This window comes from Dermacentor andersoni, chromosome 3, assembly GCF_023375885.2.
Source record: "Dermacentor andersoni chromosome 3, qqDerAnde1_hic_scaffold, whole genome shotgun sequence".
Classification (NCBI taxonomy): domain Eukaryota; kingdom Metazoa; phylum Arthropoda; class Arachnida; order Ixodida; family Ixodidae; genus Dermacentor; species Dermacentor andersoni.
This window is the reverse complement of record NC_092816.1, coordinates 72419080-72431670: the sequence shown is the minus strand read 5'-3', so window position 1 is coordinate 72431670 and position 12591 is coordinate 72419080.

The following is a 12591-nucleotide window of genomic DNA, read 5'->3' as shown; positions in this document are numbered from 1 at the left end:
TTAGTCACGTTATTGGGGCCATGCAGCCAATTTATAGGAAGTGAAGAAGCTGGGGCCTCGTTTCCGACCAACAATCGGTCTTTTAATTTGATTTGAGTCACGTAAGACTCGCCGCAGTGTCGCACTATTTATGATGTGTGTTCCTTGACGACGCCTACGCCGACAGAGCATCGAGAGCGCAATACACGCGTCACAGAAGGCCTGCGCACATTGAGCTGTGACGTCATGTGGGAAGACCAAGATATCACGGGTGTCGGGAAACGGTGACGCAGCAGATGACACGACGGTCAATGGGTCATCAGTTATTCCAAAATGGATTCTGTCATGAAAGCATCGGCCTTTCTATAAATGACGTCGCGGACAGGACGTGAAGACGCTATCCAGGGACTGCATGCGTGCTCGCGCATAGCCGCCACGTTATGTTTTTTAGACAAGCGTTCCACCGTTTTCCCTGAAAAGCGCAGCGTCACGAAAGCATGACCGCGACAGGTGTCGTCGCTGCTGGTTTATCAGCGCTACATTTGATCTTACGGGCTGCGGACGCAGTCAGTGGCGTTGCACGTCTATTCGTAGCCTTCCTTATTCGTGGAATTAATGTGGCTACCGACATGGGATACCCGAATCTGAAAAAGCTGGGCGAGCTTGGATGCGCCTTGAGCAATGGCACAAAGAAACAGAAAAGCAGAAGTTTATCAGCCGTCGATCCATTGCATAATAAGTTATGTTTTAGAGCGCAGCTCTTTGGCGTCCGTTCCTGGGTTTCGCGTCGTCGTCGGCGTTGTCGTCGGCCTCGTAACCAGCTCCGCCCCCCTTTCATCCCCCCAGCGCTAGCAGCGACCGACTGATACCGCTGGATGCCGCTGACGCCGCTAGAGAGTCAAGATAACGTGACTGCATAGAACACCGTCGCCGCCGTGCAGAAAGAGGAGGAAAGGGTCCCCCCCCCCCCCCCCCTGTTCTTGTGTGGCGGATAGGGTGCTCTTCAGTTGCCGACGCGCCGGTTATTTCACGTAGGCCCCGGCACGTCGACGAATACGTGACCACCTTCCCACGGCTAGACCTGGTTCTTAGCGCTGCGGAAGCGAGGGTATCATATTGTTTGTGTCTGCATCGGCGGCGTTGTCCCTGAAACCAACTCCGCAGCTGGGGTTGACTCACTATCGGCGTCAGCGGCATCAGTCAGTCACTGCTATCTCTTCCCTCCTCCCTTTATCGTGTTGTCCGCTTGCTGCGCGCGCTTCTGCCCCCATCGTTTGCCGCTGGGTGTACACGCCGCCCCCCTCCCCCCTCTTCCTGCGAGTCTCCGGTTGTCAAAGCGCCGGCTCGAACTTAATTCCTTTCTTCGCTCCTCCTCCAATGCAACCCCTGTGCGGTGGCAATCAGAGAGCCAGATCGGTGGCGGCGGATCTGTATATGTGCACCGCCCGAGCCGAAATTGCCGCTGCCGTTCGCCCTGTGCGGTGGCAATCAGAGAGCCAGATCGGTGGCGGCGGATCTGTATATGTGCACCGCCCGAGCCGAAATTGCCGCTGCCGTTCGCCACTGCGAAATTATCTGCCAGTTCTTTCTGAGCCATGAGCGAGACGACCGATGGAAGTCCTCCGTCTGCTGCTGCTGCTGCTGCTGCTAAACGAGCTGCCACAGCAGAGGCCCAGCGCCGTCGCCGTCAGAATCCAGAGGTGCGTGCCGCCGAAGCAGAAGCTTACCGTCGCCGCCGTCGAGATGATCCAGGAGTACGCGTCGCCGAAGCAGAGGCTAAGCGCCGCCGCCGAGAAGACCCTGCCGTTCGCGCCGCCGAAGCGGAGGCTCATCGCCGCCGTCGAGAGCAACCAGCAGTAAGCGAGGCTGAAGCAGAAGCTCATCGCCGCCGCCGAGAAGACCCTGCAGTTCGCGCCGCCGAAGCGGAGGCTCATCGCCGCCGTCGAGACTTATTTGCTGCGCTCAAATTTCGCATTAGGAAGTAACGTAATCGTCGGTAATTTTTTGAGTGGACAACGTCACTTTGTTTTGTTGCCGTTGTTATTGTTTTTATTCATTTCATAGGGCCACATGTTGTTACAGTATACTCTGTGACTTCTTGATTAAAATGTGAGATGCGAGTAGGCACTTGTGTGCGTGCGTGCGTGTGTGCGTGTGCGTGCGTGTGTGTGTGTCAGTACCATAGAAAGCTATCCAACTTAGTGCAGAGTGTATAGCTATGAGCGAGCTACGCCAGCGGAGCGGTTATAGGCATCCTCGCCCTCGATCTGGCGGCGGCGCCTCGAACTCCTCCGTCCCGTGCCATATGGACAATTATACCCGACACGTGACGCATCTGGCAAAGTGGAGCGCCAGTGAGGTTACTCGTGGGCGGAGGCGCCGCTCCGTGGGAGGACAGACTCGCTCGTTCCTGAGCGCGCGAAGGCAGTGCTGCAGCAATGGCTAATTGTTTTACACAGTGCTAGTCTGCGCATGGCGCCAAGCGCACGGGCGTTGCACAGGTCATGACGGCCGTTGTGAAGCCGACCGCGTCGGATTGCGTTTCTGCACGGCCCGGGCTTTGCGAGCCATGTTTGGCCGCGAATGACGCAACCACCCACCTCTCCACTCTCGTACTAGCGACTATAGTGCAGAGTGGAAACTGCCGTGAATGTTTTGTTCGAATGTCGCAGTGTATACGCAAGGACGTGGGTGAGTGCGGACACAATTACAGGGCTCATTCACACCGGCGACACGCATAGATCGCGCGACCACATTGGTCGCAAATAGTCGCTTCTCTCGAAAAGCAACTCTTTTTCGGTCACACGCTCGGCGCTGTTCGATTTTTTCAGTCGCTCGACTGCAGCTATAGAGTGGCTGAACCAATCAGCGGCGCAGTTGGACGACGTCGGAACACGCCGATGGTTATTTTGCGTGGTGATGGTGGCGCTAGCCGAAGCGAAGGGCTCACTCATTTCGATGTGGCAACAGGCAGTCGCGCTTGCCGGTATAGGGAACATCGGCGGCCGCGAGTCGCTCCTCGGTCACCATGGATGGATGGATGTTATGAGCGTCCCTTTTGGAACGGAGCGGTGGGTTGCGCCACCAAGCTCTTGTTATTATGCTGCCTAATGTGCTACCTGGGTTAAAAAAGAAAAAAAAAGGGAAAGAAAACAATATGAACTTCCACAAACAAATTTTCTGACCACCTATTCCGAACTTTGCGTTTGTGCGTCTCCGTTTTCTGTCGTTTCCCTACTTTTCTTCCACCAATCTTCCCCAATCGCCTCTTACTCCTACTTACTCCGTAGGTCGCGCGACCTCTGTCGGTGGCCAGTGCGAATGCTCCCTTCAGCCTGACCGAGGCTGTAGATGTTCACGACAACGGGCTTCCCCAGTGCTCCGCAAAAACCTGAGCTCCTAATTATGGCTTGTAGATTTGTTTTCTCCTTCATCTCGTACATAAACTGCGCGTTAGCATTTCATCGCCTCAAACTGTTTTCTCCTATCTTCATCGTTGTGGAAAAGTCGGCAACAACGTTGACCAGGTAGGACGCTTCGGATAGCTGGTTCTACAAGAGCCGGGCAAACAGCGATGCGAAAGACGTGGAGGAAAGATGTATACGTAAGACACACACCACACAGCGCCTGCGTGTGTCTAACGTCTTCCTTTGATCGACGTGTTTTCTGTGCGGCTCACTGCATTCCTAACGACGGTAAAGGCTGCTAACACACATTTAATGTCATCAAAACAGACAGCCAACCAAGCAACCATATTAGTTTCGGTTGCATGAACGATGCCGCATTTGTAAGGTTAAACTGTCAATAGGGACGCGTCTGTAGCGCGTGGGCCAATTTGTAATGATATATATATATATATATATATATATATATATATATATATATATATATATATATATATATATATATATATATATATATATATATATCGACCGCATAAGCACGCTGCGCACTTCTTTCCGCAGTGGCATTTAACTGTGCTGGCGTCGTTACTCGGCGTCAAATGACGCGCGCCTTGTCGAAAGACATGTTTAGGCGCTGATGACCGTACCTTTAGCCATGAAGGAGATTAACCGTTTCGTGATTATGCCCGAAATGAATGTTTTCTTAAATGACGATGGCAGCTGGGAAAATCAGGTCGCACGAAGAAAAGAAAATCATTAATCTTTTGCAACTGGTCGACTTTGACTTGGCTGGGTTCCGTGAGTCGTGTCCGTAGCATCGGGCATCCGAAGGCCGTGCCACAAAACTGTAGCTACATAAGGCAAACTCAGTTTACTGCATTGGGTACCTATACTTCGAAATTGTCTAAACGTTTGCGAAAATTCGTAGCAGTCGTAGAGCACCAATAGCAGCAATAAATTATTTTAGTTGATGGGGGCCTTTCTGTTTACGCAATGTAGTCGTTACCGCATACCTTCCGGATTCAACATGATAAGCAAAATAACATGTGTATGGGATCTTGAAGGCCATCAACTGGCATCTGTTCGTGGTAATGAAGGCCGGAAATACACGCGAAATCGAAGCGCGACTGGCCGCTCGAGGCAATTCGCGTGTATTCGCGGGATTCTTTCACTTTCGGAAATACACTTTTATGTAGCACGTATCGAACAACAGAAAGCTGTATCGGAAGCTTTTCATGTCGCTCTACAATTTTCTTATTTACACTTCTAATATAATTATAATATTTGAGAAGTTGATTAATTAATTAAGACTAGTTATTTAATTAGGCGGAACGAACAATTTATCTGAGTACCTCCAAGCGAAGGCAAACAACATTACTTTGGTCCTGTCCAGCTACGTGGCATTTGCATATATTTACTGTTTGGCTCAAGTTACATGGGACAACCTGCATAATTGACACAACACTGCCTACCCGTCAAGAGTCCGTGTCTGAGTATGCCCGCTACGTCATTGTCCGCAAGCCGAAGAAGCACGCCAAGTTGCTCAATGAGTGAGTGAGTGAAGAAACTTTTATTGCAGGTCCGGCGAGGACGCGAACTCGTCGCGCACCTGGCTAGTCCCACGTCGGGACCGGCAGGTCTAGCCCACCGGCCCGGTCGCGGGCACGCCGGACAGCCAGGATTTGTTTTTTCTAGAGCGGGGCTACGCAGAAGCGAGTCCCACTCCTCCTTGATGAACTTGGGGTATGTCGACCCGCACTCCCACAGCATGTGCGCTAGAGTGGAGGTCTGCCCGCAGGAGGGGCAGGCGTCGTCGCGATACACGTCCGGGTAAGTCTCGTGAAGAACGGACAGACACGGATGCGTACTGGTCTGCAGAAGCCTAAGCGAAACGGCTTGCGCCCTATTCAGCTTGGGGTGAGGGGGTGGAAAGACCCTTCTAGACATGTAGAAGAATTTAATAATCTCGTTGTGAGTAGCGGGAGCGTCCCTGTGGCCGTAGGAACGAGGGGAGTCGGTGCTTCTTGCAGAGGAAACGCGGTCGGTGAGTTCACGCGCAGCCTCGTGAGCAGATTCATTGAGGTTCGGGGGAGCACCCTCGACCCACCCTACGGGAGCTTCAGACCCTTCGCACTTCAGACCCTTCGCGCTTCAGACCCTTCGCACTTCAGACCCCGGAGTCGCCGAGCAAGCCGCCATCGCCCTCGCCCTGCTAGACGGTCGTGGGTCCGAGATATATAGCGATTCCAAAACGGCAGTTAGGGCTTTTCAGAAGGGTTGCATCGCCAAGCAAGCTGCTCGTCTTCTTAGCAGCTCGAGTGATTGAATGATGCTCTCACGCATCATTCAATCCACTGGTTTCCAGCCAAGTTGCTCACCGTAACATTTGTGCTTCTCAGAACAAGCGGAAAAGCATTTATGACCGTCGTCACCGTGGCGCCGACTATGTTCCAGGGGATCTTGTCCTTCTATGGTCTCCGACCCGACGCGTCGGCCTCTCGCAGAAACCAATGTCTCACCATTATTAGTGCCACACACACACACACACACACATATATATATATATATATATATATATATATGTATATATCTACGCACCACATTCGCACAGATATAATTCGAGCCCGAATGAACGCAGAGAGCCGCCATTGACGACTATAGGAAAAAAAAAATAAGACGAGTGTAACACGAAGGAACAATCAGCACTCCGAGTCATATAGTGGTGGGGGAAAAGCAGAATATCAATGTCAATATAAAATATAATAAAAATAGAGTGTTACCCGAGATCCTGTGCAGAGATGCACGCCAGTGTAAGATCACGCACAGATGCGCTGGCGCTCGCACGGACGTGCATGACGGCAACGGTACAGCCATAGCGCTGTGCTAAAACGCAGAACGTCAACACGGTACCACGACCAGATGGACGCCAACTAGCGGTGGCAGCTGCGTTTGCGCAGATAAGCCCGGGCAGAACCACGTGGCCCTATTTTGCCAGGACATGAGGTCACAGGGCCCCGAAACACAAACACGCGTTTGGTGCGACAGTGAGAGGACGGCTTTCTTGCAAAGCTCTGTCGCGTTGTGGTCGAGCACGTCAAATTCCACAAGAAAATTTCGCAAGTGCGCTTCTGCGCTTATCTATACAGACCAACAACGTGGCAGACCTTAGACTAAACCTAGAGCGATTCCTCGTTCATGTCTGTGTTCCTTTTGTGTGTGCGCAAACGTTTGCAGCACGAGAAGAAGCTAAAAAGACTATAGAAAGGAAATAATTTCAGCTACCAAACCAACCGACGCCTCCCCCTTTCCTGCGAGGTCCATTTGAGCTTCGAATACTGGGAAATAGGCCCTTCATGGTTGACTGACCATGCAAAGCATTCTTCGTTAGTGGCAGCTTCTTTGACACCCTTGTCACAATCGGCCCTCGCCACCGTCTCGCCATACCATTCTCCGCTCTACTTTCCCCAACACTAATTTGCCTAGTGGTGATAGTTCGTCCAACACGGGGTGAGAGCCTATTTCCCATGAGGTCTTTTTCATACTTTTTTTTCGGTATGACACATGATGCTCCCTCCTAGTACCTTTAATTCCTCGGTGAGACGCAATGCTTTAGAGAGACTAATTTTTTTATGTGAGAGAAGCTGCGACGTCGGCCTGAAGAGCTCGTTCTCTGATTTGCTACACTGTGTGTGTGTGGGGGGGGGGGGGGGGGAAGGATAAGTGAAAGAAAAAAGAAAAGAGACAATGTGGACGACGATGATAGTGTACCGTAAACTATGTGGACATGCGATGTGAACCCATGGCCTTGCACATAGCCCTGTGATACAGTACATGCTAGAGTATAAAAGTGAGGCCTGTATATGTCAACAATTGTGAAGAGTGCTTCAACTATCCTTCTAGCGGGACCACATTGGTCAGATTAGGTATGTAGAGGATTGTCTACAGAATTTGTGTAATATTGTGTAATATCCGTGGTGGTATACCGAATGAAACGCGAGGTGATTTCGCACAGTGGTAATTGCAGAAAGAAATATACATAATCACGTTATGTTAATGCAAATATGGTATTTTCAACACCTGGGACTATCACCGCCATTAAGTAAGTTCGCTAATTTTCACCCTTCGACTCCAAAGCCCGAGCTGAGACTATCTTTATCGTATACCGTCCAGGACGCATGTTAGTTTTCTTCATTTCGCTCTAAACGAGCGGCCCTCTTCATGCTCAGTTCAGCGAACACATTTATAGTTGGAATCTTCTCGTTATTCTGTGATTTTGTTTGAGCGTTTTCCGGCAATCATATTTATTGCTTGCATACGTTTTGAGGAAAATCTTCTTTCTTTAAAACAAGCTTTCTTTCTAATGCTTTTGTTTTACATAAAATATAAATGAGGAAAACAAAAAATATTTTTTCGAGTCAGAACCAGCGAAAGCTCGATGCAATAACAATGAAACTGTATTTTTTTTTCACTCTCTTTACACTATGGGAGAGGGGAAGCTGACTAAATCTTGGAATCGAATGGTTAACGTGCACCTAGAGACATAAATTCCGAAGCTCTTTCTTATATTCCGCATGTATAGAAATGTGGCTGCCCTGGCCAGGGATCGAACCCATGACCTCGTGCGCAGCAGCAGAGTGTCATAGTTATCGAGCTGTGGCGATGATTGCAGAGAGATGAAGGATGTAGGCTCACACTTTAGCAAAACATTGCAATAGGGAAGTAAAGTTGGATGAAACACTTATCTGCGTCAAGGCGCACGTATTCTAGTCAAGACACTAACGAAGATGGATGCACTCGACGGTACGCATAGCCTTACTTGTGCTGCAGAAAAGCTGAGGAGCCCGCCTTGAGTGTGACAAAAGGTACGATGTACGCGTATACGTGGTTAAGAGATTCCGCATTTTTCTGTCGCTTTTTTTTTTTTTTTTGGTCTCGTTTCAGCTTAGTTAACCCAACTTCAACAAAGTGGCTTCCGTCGTGAGGACATGTGTTGCACTTCGGGAGGGTAAGTTTTGCAAGGACACTTGACAAGACGCCATCAACGGGGGCTTCTTGTTATCCGATTGTTGGTGCGTGACTGATCATTGCGTACGTCGTAGAAATACCGGAGCAAATCGAGCCAAGAAGGGAGATGGCATATGGCTCTTCGGAGCAGTTTCTTTTTTTAAAGTCATCTTGTAATCTCCGTATTTACAGTGGCTATAAGTACAATACATTTCGCATTCTCTCTTAGCTTTATTGATGTTTACCGATTGCGTAAAGGGCGGGAAGGATTGGGCGTCACTTAGAGACGATGGATATGACTATCGACTATGATTTTTGTTTGCTACCTATTCATGCGTTCGTTCGGTCTTCATGCGGCCCCGATCATTCCTTTGTAGTATGACTGCCCTCATTCCTTGTTTGAGGGCACCGATGGTCGCCGCGCGCAAGCGCCTAGTCACGTGGTATACTTTGTTGTTGCGATAGCAAATATACGTACGCTCGAGGCGCGTTGGCGCCGTCGCCGTTGTCGTGCTGTCACGAGATCGACGCGCACGTGAGAAGGGCTGGATCTCCAGTGGCGCGCAGTGGCTTTGGAAGCAAAACTGACGAAGCCAAGTATCGAAGTGCCATCACGCGCCGCTCAATCATCTCTGTGTGCCCGTACCATCCCGTAGCGGATACACTGGTTTGAGGGGGAAGGATAGCGACCGTCCGATCGTTCCAATGGGCGCCGACGAAAGCGGACGGTTTCCCGTCGGTGTCATCTGGCGCACTGTTGAGGTGCGACGCCGGTTGCGCCGCTGGCGTTGATCATTGCGCCATGCATATATTGACACGCGCTGTACCTGCTTGTATAGGACGCTGTTTCTTCTGCAGCGCAGCACAACACCACCCGAGGAGCCTGAGTGCAACGCTAAAGGAAAACTACCGAAGGACCCTGCTATCGCTTTCGATGCTTCGGTCGAAACGGCAAGTTACACCAAATCTAGCGAGTTTTGTCAGCGGTCAGGAAAAAATTAAAAGCACCGCAGCTATCTCCGTGGGAGGGGGGGGAGAGAGAGATATTGGGCATTTTTGAATGGGGCTCTAAGAGCTCTCCATTGAAGATTTTGCACTTAAAGGAATTCGTTAAAGGTTGGTTAATTAATGATTGTTAAGTAACGATCCAAGCTTGACGTAAGAAATACTTTGAGTCACTGAAGAGGACAGTGGTTTTGTTCTCGTAGCGCACGCATGGATTTTTTTTAAGGCTTGGCACAGGTTAGGTGAAACACTTTGTTTTATTTGAAGCATTTGGAAACACTTGGAAGCTCCTGTTTATTCTTTTTCTTTCGTTTGCTTTACTGTACGCGCTTGCGCGCACGTGTGCACATACATACATACATACATACATACATACATACATACATACATACATACATACATACATACATACATACATACATACATACATACATACATACATACATACATACATACGCAGGCACGCAAATACGATATGAATACAAGCACGCACAGCTTTTGTTGGTATAAATGTGCGTCGCGAAAGTGAACCGAGCGCCGCTGCCACCACAGAGGTCCCTACAGCATCGACGTAGTATATGTAATAGTTTCGAGACGCCCCATCCCGCACGCCTTGCATAGGCATACGAGACACCTGATGAACCAACCACTCCGTCACCCTGAGAGATATACTCGGCGGCAGTGCTGCGCCGGTGACAGGCGCGGCGCGCCGTTGCGTGATATTACGAGAATCACGAGGACGAAATTGGGAGAGGCGCGCGGTCACGAATTAAGACCCCGTTTCGACACCCGCCCAGCGCCGTCCTTCGTCTCGAAATAAAACTCTCGGGCCGACGACGCCCGTGGCAACCGCGACTCCCGAGGGCGGCGCGAAACGCGAACGGCAGGCGCAGCAGCTGTGCAGCGGCAGCGAGAAGAAGGTGCACGGGATAGGCCGCAACGCGGGAGACTTGAGGCTTCCGTGCAGCTTTCCGGCATCGCGTACAAGCGGAAGCCATACCTACGGAGATTCCAAGCGTGATTCGGGGCGGAAAAAATAAATGTACATAAGCGCCCGAAATGGAATCGACAAGCCGATGCATGTCTGGTGTCTGAGCCTGGCCGATGCATGTCTGAGCCTGGTGCGATGTAACTGCGGAAATATTTGAATGCGCGCCAAATGGGTTGCGCATTCAGAGAGGAAACTACCCCACCGTATTCATCAAAAGGCAGCGATTGCCTCCCCCGCATTCGTGCGCGGGTGGGTTTTCCCACTGAATGCGCGTGTGCGTAGCTTTTCCTTACATGCGTTCCCGTCAAAATAACTACCACGGCAGGTACTTGTGTAAGTAGTTCAGCTCAGGATAGAGCACCATCCATTCCAAAGGGACATATCATTCAATCTATCACGCAGTATTGAAAGTTCGAAAGGCTGCGGCTGCAGGTCACTTAACAATAGCATAGTATACAAGGTGCATCAATTCGATCATGACCGCCGTATAACGGACATCGCACCGCTTGAATGATATCGAAAGCCATGGCACTCACGACACCGGAGAGAGAGAGAAACAACTTTATTGATCCATAATGAAATGGAGCGCGTCAAGCGCCTGATGGGGTGGCTCCCTCTTCCCGGGTTCCATATGCTTCCAGGGCCGCCTGGCCCCTGTGGATCAGTCGGAGTTGGTCTTCCAGGGCGGGGCTGGATATCATGATCTCCCATCGCTCGTAAAGGGTGGGGATAGTAGGGGGGTTAGTTGTGGGTGTAGGTGGGGGATGGTTTTTGGAGAAATTGCGCTCTCCTATGACGTGCCGGAGGGTGCCTATATAGTGCATTGCAGTGAGGAGATGTGTTCTCGTATCTTTATCGGTATATATATATTCTGTTCTGGAGGCAGGGGTAGGGAAGGGATCCTGCTTGGATTTGCCTGTATATCGTTTGTTCGGCTGTGGTTAAGCAGTGGTGGGAGTGCGGGAATGTCTACTTACCGTCCCTGTAATACTTGACTATATCTGTGTATCTAGTGATGGGTTGCCATCCCCTAGCCTCCTCCGTAGCACTCGGGCCTGTTGATGAGCATATTCGTTGCCCTCAAGTGAGGAGTGGGCCGGGGCCAATCTAGTTCGATTGTTTGTTTAGGAGGCGTAGCTTTTCCGAGGATCTTTAGCGCCGCAAGGGACACCCAGCCAGATCTGTAGTTCTCGTACACAGCTTGTGAGTCCGTGACGATCTTGCTGACCTTAGGTTGAAGGAGTGCGAGGGCTATCGCTGCTTCTCCTGCTTCCTCCGAAGACGGAGTATTGATTGATGCGCAGGTGACCAGCTTGTACAGCCCGGTGACTGCGACCGTTGGCCTCATGGAGCGTTTGGGCAGAGAGGCGTCTGTATATAGGACAGTGTCGTCTTCCTCCAGGGTCCTGGAGATGACTCTTGCCCGGGCGTCGCGTCGTGCAGCGTGCCTTGTGGGGTTCATGTTGCGCGGTAGTGGTTTGCATTCCAGCTTCCCAGTCCACTTTTCGGATAATTGGCCGTGGCGGGTGTAGTGGGATTCTTGCCATCAGATATTGCGGAGGACGCTTCTGCCCACCTTCGTCTGGCTAAGGCTGACCCTTTGATTGGATAGGTGGGCTTCTACGAGCTCGGCTATTGTGTTGTGGACTGCCATTTGAAGTAATTTTGTTGTGGATGAATTTGTGGGAGTACCCAGGGCCTGCTCCGTTGTACGACGTCCTTCTTCAGGAGTTGCATGTACGGCGCTGCGTAGACGATTCGTGAGATAACAAAGGGCTGAACGAGGCGCAAGGTGTCCGATTCCTTCAGACCCCTCCACCTGTTGGCCACTCGTGCGATCATGTTCAAGACCTGGTACGACGTGAGCTTGATTTTTCTTATCATTGTCATTGCCTTATCAACGCCGTTATCATGGCGTTGACACCGGAAGTGCATACTTCGCAGCTGGAGATGGAAGGGGTAGCAAAGCGATACAACAAATAACCATCCTTGCTTTCCCCCGTATTAGGACCTCAGTCAACAACACTTAGACTAGCTAGGTGGTGTTGTCTTAGTGGACGCTCCATGCCCAATGATGAATAATAAACACACGTTGAAACTCCACAACCACTAATCACAGACTGCGTTAAGCAGCTTCCGCGTCACGCACACTTTAGCATGACCTAGCAATCCCAATCATGTGGTAGATAGTCCTAATGCTTACAGAAG